General features: G+C 35.2%; 1 long non-coding RNA gene across 2 annotated transcripts in view; it reads right to left on the bottom strand.

The window, feature by feature from the left end:
* Window positions 1-10,829, bottom strand: part of LOC140696893 (uncharacterized) — a 207,931-nt gene that overhangs the window by 179,698 nt on the left and 17,404 nt on the right. For both annotated transcript variants that reach the window (XR_012073528.1, XR_012073527.1), the window contains exon 3: window positions 86-194. This is a non-coding gene — a long non-coding RNA (uncharacterized lncRNA). The remainder of the gene's footprint in view (window positions 1-85; window positions 195-10,829) is intronic.

Genomic DNA, 10,829 nt, shown 5'->3' with positions numbered 1-10,829 from the left:
ACTCATATTAAGAGGAGAGGAGAGAAGCAGACATATAGTGGTAAGAATCAAGCTGGTTAAAAGCACTAAAAGCAGAAATATTTACAGATCACTCTTCTTCAGCTTTCTTCTAGAGCAGCAAATCCAAACAGTGCTGTGCCTTCTGTCGCTTTCTTTCACTTTACAGATGCTGCAAACTTTCAAGTTTCTATCTCCTAGAAGTGGGGTGGAAAAAAAAAAGCTGGTTATTATTCCTAAACCCATTGAAATTGCATTTGTGGCATCAAAATGGATTTTTTTTTAAGCAGGATGTTGGATTGACAGTACAGCAGCTGCTCTACAGCAAACGAAAGCAAAAATTAATAAGAGACCTTAGCAAAAGAAAGACTATTGGTTTTGCACACCCAGAGCAAATTGGCTGGATTTAGAAGAGCACACTTTGATCTTTTCCAGACTAATTACTGTTCTGTGGTTTGACTGTTTTGTGCATTAGTTGCCCTTCATACAAAACCGAAACTGCTGTGGTACACAGCTGTAATACAAATGAAAATTTGACATTCAGTAAACAAAGCATGGCAAGGGTCATTCTTTTAGCACAATAACTGCGTAATACAATTTTAGAATGCCTTTTGTATACCAAAAAATAACACATTTTAAGGCAGTTTTGAACTCAGAGTAGGCAGTCAAGGCTGTTTGGAAAGGACAGAGAAATTGCTCCCAACTCTAATCTATAAATATAGATGGAAAACAGTTTATTTCAACATTGTAGAAATGCTGAGGAATTTACATATTTACAGAAATAAATGTGTCCGTTTTTAGAAAACCGTTTTTCATTTGTCTATAAGGTTAATTGGGAGCAGATTTTTTAAGTAGCTGTTTGCAGTAGCAATAATGGAGTTGATTCACCAATATGATTCTGGATTTGCTTTGGAAAAGAATTCAAATTATTTCATGCACAGACTCTATATTAAAGTATTTACTACGATACTTATATTTCAGAAAATATGATGAATTAAATAACATTTTAAACAACTACCAATTGAAGAATTTTCCAATATTTCATTATTCATAAATCACTATAATTATTAAAGCTTCAATCTCTTTCTGCATAAGAAATATATTTACTTTATAACTGAATTATCCTTCTAAATGGCATGACTTTACATAGTTTGTATTTTTTTAAAAGTGGTTTTGACAGTCACTCTAACAAGCTGTACAAAGAGTTATCAACAAATGACTAAAAAATGGATGAAGAATATTGAAAGGCTTTTATATTATAGTACTTGACTGAGTTTGTATTTAAACCAACTTAACCTTTGGAGCTACACAGATGTTACCGAGCTTTTTCCAACACGTACATTTATGCAACTTTGAGTATACCTACACCTAAAAGTCAGAGGATTTATCATAATTCCACTATTAGATGATGAAATATTTCCAAAAATAGAGAAAACTTGATTAAAGAATTGATCTGTCAAAAACATTTCTAGCTAGACTGGACCAAAAACACCAACCCTTTAGGCTTTATTTCTCTCTCACATGTTTGAAAAGAGGCAACTTAGAGAATATTGATGTTCACTGAATAAACTGCTTATTAGAAACTGAAAAAAAAAGATTTATCCCAGATTGATCAGTAGCCAACAACCATAACCAAGACAGGATACAGGGAGGTTAAAGGTGAGAAATACTGAATTCTTCCATTCAACCATTTAAGAATATCGCACCTGAGATGTTGAGCAAGTATTCTTTCAGTCATAATTCCTTCAGTTGCTGTATGATTTATATAAATTTTATGACCTTCATTGCCCCCGCCTTTTGCTTTCAAAATGTAGCAGGATACATCCTTCATATACACACAAAACTGTTTTCTAAATGCCTGTTTCTGTCTGGCTCATTTACCTTTACCTCACAGAACAGCTCTCCTGGGGGTTGGGGAATAGGGGAGTAGTTACCTATTCAAGCAACAGACTTGAGAGTTCAGCACAATAGATTTTCACAATATGTTCAGGAGAGGCCTGGAGCTCCGGTGCTGAGCACCATTTGGAAAGGTAGATAAATACATAGAGATAGAGCCATAGACCTCAGCCAAGTGGCTTAAAGAATAACAGAGAATCTATAATGCTTTCTACTTCAGCAGCAATCAAACTCAACCTCTGCAAATTAATCAGCCTGCAAAACACCAAGAATGGAGAAAAGAGGAGATTGATTTCTGGAGAAGTCACCCATCTTTTATTTTCCTATTAAAAATAATCACAGAATGCTATTCTAAAATAGGAACATGTTCCCCACAAAGTATAAAACAGACCAGTTCCTTTTTTGCTAACACTTCAAACATTCTCTCAGAATGGTTCCATGAAACACTTTTAATTTTTATCTGGGGATAAAATTGTTTAGTAAATCCATTAACAGTTATTTGCCATGACTTTTTTTTTCTTCAACAGTGTTAGAGTTTGGGGGTTATACAAATTTACTGATGACTCGGTTTAGTGTGCTTCCTTTCCTATGACCATTAATTATTTAATGTCCCTTTTCCATTTACTGTTGTCGTTAAGTCAGGCCTTCAGATTTGGAAACCATCTGTAAAGGAACAAGAAATTTTTTAATACTTTTATCTTTTCCTTTTCCAAATAAGTTTTCCGGTTAAACACCCAAATTAAAGACCCTTTCTAACTTACTCAAAAAATTAAAAGAAATATGTTCATTGAGATAAAAAATTTTACAACAAAAATTGCAATTCTGAAAAATGGCAGGTTTTACTTAGCAGTAGAAGCTGTTTTTCATAATGTTTTCATAATTATCCTGTAAAATAATAAAGAATTCTTTCATGTGCCATACAATCAATTATACAGCCTTGTGATTGAAAGACTTTTTGAATCCCCCTCCCAATGGTTAATGTTCCAAGTTTGTGGTTAGGGGGTTATTATAGTCACAAGTTCTGTTCTAAATTAAATACCTAATGAAAAGGAAGTCATTCATAAATAGCAACGTGCATAAGGCCAAATGAAGTAACAGTGGCTCCACATATGTCCCCCTTTCCCAGAAGTCTCTTAGAACATTTTTTGTCCCCAGGAAAAAATTGAAATTTAACAGTGAGGTCGGTTGCAACCCAGACATCTTTGCTAAGTATGCAAACTGGCCACCATCATCACTAGCGTGTTTAGTGTAAAAGATTGGCAGTAGCTGTCTCCTGCCTCTGGAAACACTCCCTACATCACAGTGTCCTCCTAGGTCATTCCGAGACTATTACCAATACTACCCTGCTTCTTTCTGGCAAAAACCTAACTCCATCTAGACCAAGAGAAAAAAACCTCTCAACCTTTGGGTGAAATGTGTTTTCAGGAAATTTCGTAAAAAAAAAAAAAAAAAGCTCCACATGTAATGGGGCTTTTAACTGTTCCCCAAACCATTATACATCTTCTTATGGTTGGCGGTTACACGGTACTTTTTAAAATGGACTTAATACCTGCTGATCACTGAGAAGATTAAAGGCAGAAACGGCCAAGACTGGATGCCACAGCCCCCACCAAAGGCTTCACAGCACCCCTCTCTTAACCTGCTTTGCATTTCTGTGCATTCAAACGCTGACCCACTAGATTTGCAAATTTCAGGATTTATCAAGAGCTAGACAAGAGAGCATCTTCCAAGCATTTCGTCATCAAGTGAGGGTTGGCTGTCCTCTGGCCTTAGGGAAGTTATTTCACATTTCTCTTCCCTATTTCTAAAGAGAGGATAAAAGATAGCTTTGTGGGATAAAGCCTGGCAAGGGTGAATGAAACGCCTTTAAAGGGTTTGAATTCAGGAACAATTTAAGTTAAAAAAAAAAAGTACCTTTAACACATTGTGATCTTATATCAAAGCGAGGGGAATGTAATCTTGTTGCTTTTTCATCTGAACAAACCCAGTAGCAATCATGCTTATTAAATACTTGCATGTAGTTCTGTGATAAAAGTTGTGCCCTCATCCAGGAGCTAATTATCTCAAATGGGAGACTGTGAAAGTACTTTGTAAAGTGCAGAAAGCATAAAGTGTATAAAGTGTAAAAAGTATAAAGTAATACACTTGTGCTAATAATAGTGATAGGTATTAATTGCTTATCCTGTCGCAGGCAGTATGTTCTACAAGGGTTCATTTAACCCTCACAGCAGCCTTGGGAAATAAATGCTTTTATCACCATTTTAAAAATGATACACCTGAGACTGAGAGACACAGCGTCACTTGCTGGTTCCACACAGCAAGAATGAGAAACCAGGGATGAAGCCAAGGTCTGTCTGATTTCCAAACCGCAGCACATCGCACACCCCACGCCATGTAAGGGATTGTCATGGCAGTGATGTCTACCTTGTCCCTACAGTAGAATACGGTGCTTTTGTCATGATTGACAGTTTACACCTCTGAAAATGCAGGTGCTGTTATGAGTTTAAAAGTTGAAACATGACATGTTTTGTTCATAAAAGACTTTTTTCTAAATTATTCTTCTTGTGCAGTATTTACTTTTAACGAAAAGAAGGTAAATAATGTGCCCCCAAAGAAATTGCTTTTGTTCTTATTTTGTTGTTCACATGAGCCCAATAAGTGCTAAGAACACAAGCCAATTACATTGTTACTTATTAACAGGTTTTTAAATATTTGGTGTTAACCTTTCTGGCACCAGAAAATATTACTGACAGTGGCACTATAATCAAATATCATTATGTATGTACTCAAATAAATATATAATTGCCAATTCTATATATTACTTTTCTAATCTGGAAGTTTCATGGTATGAAAATAACAGATCCAGCAGTATTTCACAAAGTAATTTTAGTTGAGAATTTGTAAGAATCATATTTTTCAAACATCCATTCTATCACTTTTAATTATGTTAGCAGTATACTCTATTGCCCCTTTGTACTAGGAAAAACTGTGACAGAGCAAAGTTATAATAAATGATGAAACATAGTATTTTAGTTTCTTCTAAAAGTCAAATAGATCTAAAATTGGCCCAACCATTTAAGGCTACTTCTAACTTTTAAAAAATTTTACAAGAAAATCAATTCCAAATATTTATCACCACAATTTCTATTTCAGAGTACTATAATTGATTTTGGAACATGATATAAGAAAAAAGGACTAAAATTCATCTACAAGAATATAAATCTTGCTAGAAATAATGAACTGTCATAATTGGGAGTTTCATTACAATGCAGAGGAAATATCTTCTAGTATCAAAATACTTTCCTTATCCTACCACTGTAGGTCTACGAAAAGTTTGGGGAAAGACTAGGAGCTATGTTTTAAAGAAACTTTGTTTGAACTTTGCTGACAATGATCCAAATAAGTTTTTAGATTACTCTTTCAAGAAATTGGAACATTTCATGCAAAATGGTATCCACTTTACCACTAAAGTAATTTTTTACTCACCATGAAATGAAAATCTATATTCTGCTCTTCCCTGTGTGTCTCTTTAAAACCTCAAACCAGAGGAATGAGTCACATTTTAGACCGATTTCTTTTTTAATCTTCTTCACTCTTCTATTCTGCTTTTAAACGGATACTTAGTTTTAACTAGATTGCAATTTCATTTGAAAAGAATTGAACGGGTTTTCTAGAATGAGTTAAAGATTACTCATTGAGAGTATTTTTGGCAGCTACCTTCAAAGATGCAAGGATCTGTAAGAAAATGGTGCATCCAGATTTAATACAGATAATATTTGCTTCTTTGAGATAGAAACAAGGTAACTGTGATATTGGCAGGAAAGATATGTAAGATATGCTTTTCACTTCAAACATCTCTTTGGACAAGCACAGTGTTCTTTGTAGAATTTTATTATATTGAGAATGCTAAATACATTAGTGAATTTCTCATACAATGATAACAAAAACATCTGGCATTGTTTCTTGTTTTTTGTTTTTTAATAGAAAGGATTTTATTAGGTTACACTGCCACAAACAACAGTGGGCCACACAGATGAGAGGTAACATGTGAGCCCATCCGGTATTGTTTCTAATTCAAATAGTTAAATATACACAATATCATTTCATATTACAATTAGAGTATGAAAGTCAATACATGTGGTAAAAATTATTAATTATCAGGTCATTTCTATGAAAAATAAAGGGGGAAGTATTAGACTTCTAGTTTGTCAGACATCTAAACATGTGGTTCAAACTAGCCAAGAAAAGCCAAAGGTAAAAAGAAGAACTAATGATAGCAAATAAGTAGGAAGGTATAGCTCAAGTGGTTGAGTACATGCTTAGCATGCATGAGGTCCTGGGTTCAATCCCCAGCACCTCCTCTAAAAATAAATAAATAAACCTAACTACTCCCTCTACCCAAAGTAAAAAGTTTAAAAAGGCAAATAACAAATAATTAAGAAAAAATTTTTTTCTTTTTTGTTCTTTCTTTTCATTGTATCTATATGAGATGATGGATACTAACTAAACTTATTATTTCAAAATATGGAAGTTAAACCATAAAAAATAATAATTTATTAACTATTTTCCTATGTGCCAAGTATTGTGCTATTTTACAAAAATAATTTAATTCTTTATGACAACCACATGAAGCAGGTAGGTATCCATTTTACAGATGAGGGAAAAAAAGCTTATAAGGGTTAAAAAACATGTCGAAGGTCATAAATTGAATTCAAATCTACTAAAATCTCAGATGTAATCTAGTATCTGTCCTTTATTCTCCAACAGCTATGAAAATAATGAAAAGTATAACCTTCTTATACACACTATAATTTGTAGTAACAAAATACACATTGGGAGTATGGTTCTAAACAAAGAAATAGGGATTTCTACTGTAACTTAAACAAAGTTATAATAAATGGTGAAAGTATACATTTATTAGCAAATATTTAGGAAGTGCCTTCTCTGTTCTAGGCACTAGGCTAGGTGTCCATGGTACAACAAGAACATAGCCCTTGCCCTCCAAATGAGCATTGTCTAAAAGGAGACAAGTATTTTAAAAGTAACTGCAATAAAAGAAGTGCTATAAAACAGTAATGATGATAAGAGCTAATCCTTTTTGAGGACTTATAATGTGCCAACCACTGTTAATAAGCACCTTCTATATTTACTCAAGTAACCCTCACAGCAATCTAAGAGATACATACGACAGAGATAAAGGGGTACATTTAAGATCTGTCAGAACACAGAGAAGAAAACCCTTCGCTGCCTAGAGGTCAGACATTTGAGCTGAGTCTATAGGACATACATCTCGACAAGAGGGAGTGATCTATCGATCAGTATAACATCAGGGATGCTGCAGGAACCCCAAATCCCCATCTTAGTGGTTTATATCAGCAAAGATTCATAGTTGCTCACAAACCCTGTCATGTCAGGCTAGCTTGGAGACGTTCATGTCTCCTTACCCTGGGACCCAGGCGGACAGAGCCTCCACTGCCTCAAGCCTCACCAATTCCTACAGCAAGAAAAGGGAATTTCGTAAATCACACACCGGCTCCTCAAGTCTTGACCTGTAAGACATTTGTCACTTCTGCTTTGCTTTCATTTGCCAAAATGAGTCACATGGCCACACCTAGCTTTAATGGGGAAGAGAAGTTCCATCCCACAATATCCCCAGAAGTAAGAGAACAGGAACACTGGGGAATAATCCTACTGCCTACCCAAGGGTGGCGAGGGTAAGTAAGCCAAGGAAAAGGACAGACATGAAGGCATGAAAGTGAAAAAGTGTTTGGTACGTAGTAGTTTCAACTATGAAAGCACAGGATGCTCTAGAAAAGTGAGAGAAGGAGAGAAAAATGTAGGTGAGTGCCAAACCATGAAGACTCTGAACACACTTGGGAAGTATAGACTTCATCTTCTAGACCACAGAAAGTCATTACAGGCTTTTAAGCAGAGGAGAAATACTACCAAAATTTTCATTCACAAAACCCATGTTAGCTGAAGCAGGAAAGAAAAATTACAAGAAAGAGATTAGAAGTAAGGGGACTGTATAGGTTTCCTACTGCTGTGTAACAAGTTACTACAGACTTAGCAACTTAAGGGGACTGTATAGGTTTCCTACTGCTGTGTAACAAGTTACTACAGACTTAGCAACTTAAAACAACACACATGTATTACCTCACAGTTTCTGTAGGTTGGAAACTAAACTGACCTAAGCTTGGCTTTCAGGCCTCACCAAGTTGCAATCTGAGTGTCAGGAGGGTCATCAGAGGTTTAACAAGGGAAAGATCCATTTCCAAGCTCCCTCATATTGTCGGCTGAATTCACTTCCTTGCCATATAGAAAGAACTCAGAGTTTTAATTTCTTTGTCACAGTCATCTTCAGCTCCTACAATACCTCTCACAGTTCTTTGCCACATGGGCTTCTCCACATGGCCACTTATTTTGTGACGGCTTATTTATTCAAAGCCAACAAGACAGTTTCTCACCTCAGGGCAGACCCAGACCCTCTTTTAAGGGCTTTCACCTGATTAAGCCAGGCCCACCGAGGGTAATCTTGATGATCACTTGATTTTGAAATCATTAGATTTGGAACCTTGAAAGGACCAAATGCAAGGATATTTTAAGACTCTAGGTGAAAAGTATAAGATCCCAGACTAAGGTAGATTCAAAAATGTTTAAGAGATACACATGTACCTTAAATATAATTTAACATTTTATTCAACTTTAGTTAATAGTCTTATAACTAGTAACTTTAGTTTTGTCCTTTTTGTCTTATCTGTAGAACTGGACTCTGATCATTATTAAAGTAAAATTGTTTAAATACTTTGACCTTTAAAAGAAAAAAAGTCACAAATATTTCAAGTACCTGGATCATTCTAGCCAAGAGCAAAAAGAAAATATATGAAATCTGATTATCAAGCATTGAGTTTTATACCACAACTCACACATAAAAACTATTACTTTACAGTAACACCAGTAGGGCATATATGTGTATGTATATGTGTATATATATATGTTGTGTGTGTGTGTGTGTGTGTATATATATACAGCATTTTATGACTTAAAAATATGGTACAGAATATAATTGATAAAATTTATGTTGAATTTTTATAGCTTCCTATAAAACAATTATTTAAAAACATATATAAATAATATATATTATATATGCTAGCTTGTTGCACATATTTGTATTGTTTTTAAAGAGTAAAATAATTCAATGAGTATTATGCAAGATCTTAGATTATATAATCTGAACTCTGACTTTGGAAAAAATGAAAACTAAACAAATGTAAAAATGCCAGTCGAACCAAGGGCATTGCAGTCAGGGCTGAAAAACAGAGCTGTTTAATAGCTACCTTAGAAAGTGAGAAACCACCTACCTCAATTGACTCTAAATAGAAATATCAGCCCTATGTGCTCCTTATAAGCCATAAATGTACATAACTGTAAAGGGGGAGAAAAAAGAAAGGTGATGTCCACTGATGTCTAAGTATCCACCACCTTGTTTCACCTTTGGAGATCTCCTTAATGCTGGCATTTTTCAAATGCAACAATAAAGACCAATAAGATTATTTTAGATTCTGCGTCAGTTACCATATGGTTTAGCTGAAATTAGGACAACCAGCAACTGAGGAAGACCAGATGAGGATGGACATAAAACACATTGTAAAGAGGTTGATTCCACTCCTTTAGGACTGAAATGCACTAGTTAAGAAAGTTGTGGAATAATCTTTAAGTAGAGACCCAATCTCTGGCCTAATCTTTAACCCAAGAGTAGAAACCAGGGGAACTCCCAAATTTTTAATATTCTTCAAAGAGAAATTTCATGAAGAATCTCTGCTATCCAGAATTTCCAGGGATCCCAAACACTTACTGTTCAGAAGTATGTTTTGCATCCTAAATTTCGAAAAATGTCATTGGCATCAAAGAAAACAAATTATTTCACAGAAAAAAAATATGCAGTTTCTCTCTAAAAGCCCCCTTTGTGTATGAATGAAAAGTTCATGGGATTGCCAGGAACCCAACCAGCCAACACACCACCTCAATGTGCTTCCTTTTTAGAATTCTGGGACATGTGCACTAACTGCTGAGGATGTGAAAGGAGACAGTTCAGAAGATTTCGAGCCAATTTCAGGCGTCTTCACAGTCTATCAAAGTGAGCACTGGAAAGTGTTTATCACTATTGTATAACATTGAAATAAAAAAGATTTTGAAATTTGTTGTTGGTCTAGAATGCTTGGCTAACACTCCATGGATAATAACCAGAAGGTAACTGCGTAGTGACCCTGAGGTCTGGATGCAGTACACTGGTTCTCAAAGGGAATCACTGAGAAAAATGGCTTCATGAAACTTTGGGCCTCCCAAACTAACATTTTACATATATTCAAGGAATTTTTCATTGCAATCACAACTTATTACTAGTTGAACAATGAAGAATGAATATAGCATCTTTTAAAAAAAATTGGAGTAGAACAAACACGCAATAAACCGGTTATATGCAAGCGTACCTTGGCATTTAACCTATGTCTACAGCTGGGCATCACCACCACATTCTTTCCTTATTCCTGTTTGTAGTCCCTCCTCCTGCCCCTCTCCTGCCCTCCCTCCCCCTTCTCTAGGCAACCATGGATTTGCATTGTATCAATTTAGATTAGTTTACATTTCCTAGAATTTTATGTTATTTGTGTCTTGCTTCTTTCAATCAGCATAATTATTTTGAGATTCATCTGTGTTGTTGTATGCACACTCCTTTTTATTTCTGAGTAGTATTCCACTGCATAGCTATAACACAATTTCTTTATTCACCTCTTGAGGAATAGCTGGGCTATTTCTAGGTTTTGGCTGTTGTAAATAAAGCTGCTAAGAACATCCATGTGATGCACAAGTTTACATACAGACATAGGCTTTCCTTTCTCTAGGAGCGCAATGACCAGGTCATATGGTAAGAGTATGTT

The sequence above is a fragment of the Vicugna pacos genome, chromosome 6 (assembly GCF_048564905.1).
Source record: "Vicugna pacos chromosome 6, VicPac4, whole genome shotgun sequence".
Classification (NCBI taxonomy): domain Eukaryota; kingdom Metazoa; phylum Chordata; class Mammalia; order Artiodactyla; family Camelidae; genus Vicugna; species Vicugna pacos.
Note: the sequence above shows the minus strand (reverse complement) of the source record. Positions and strands in the feature narration are given on the sequence as shown.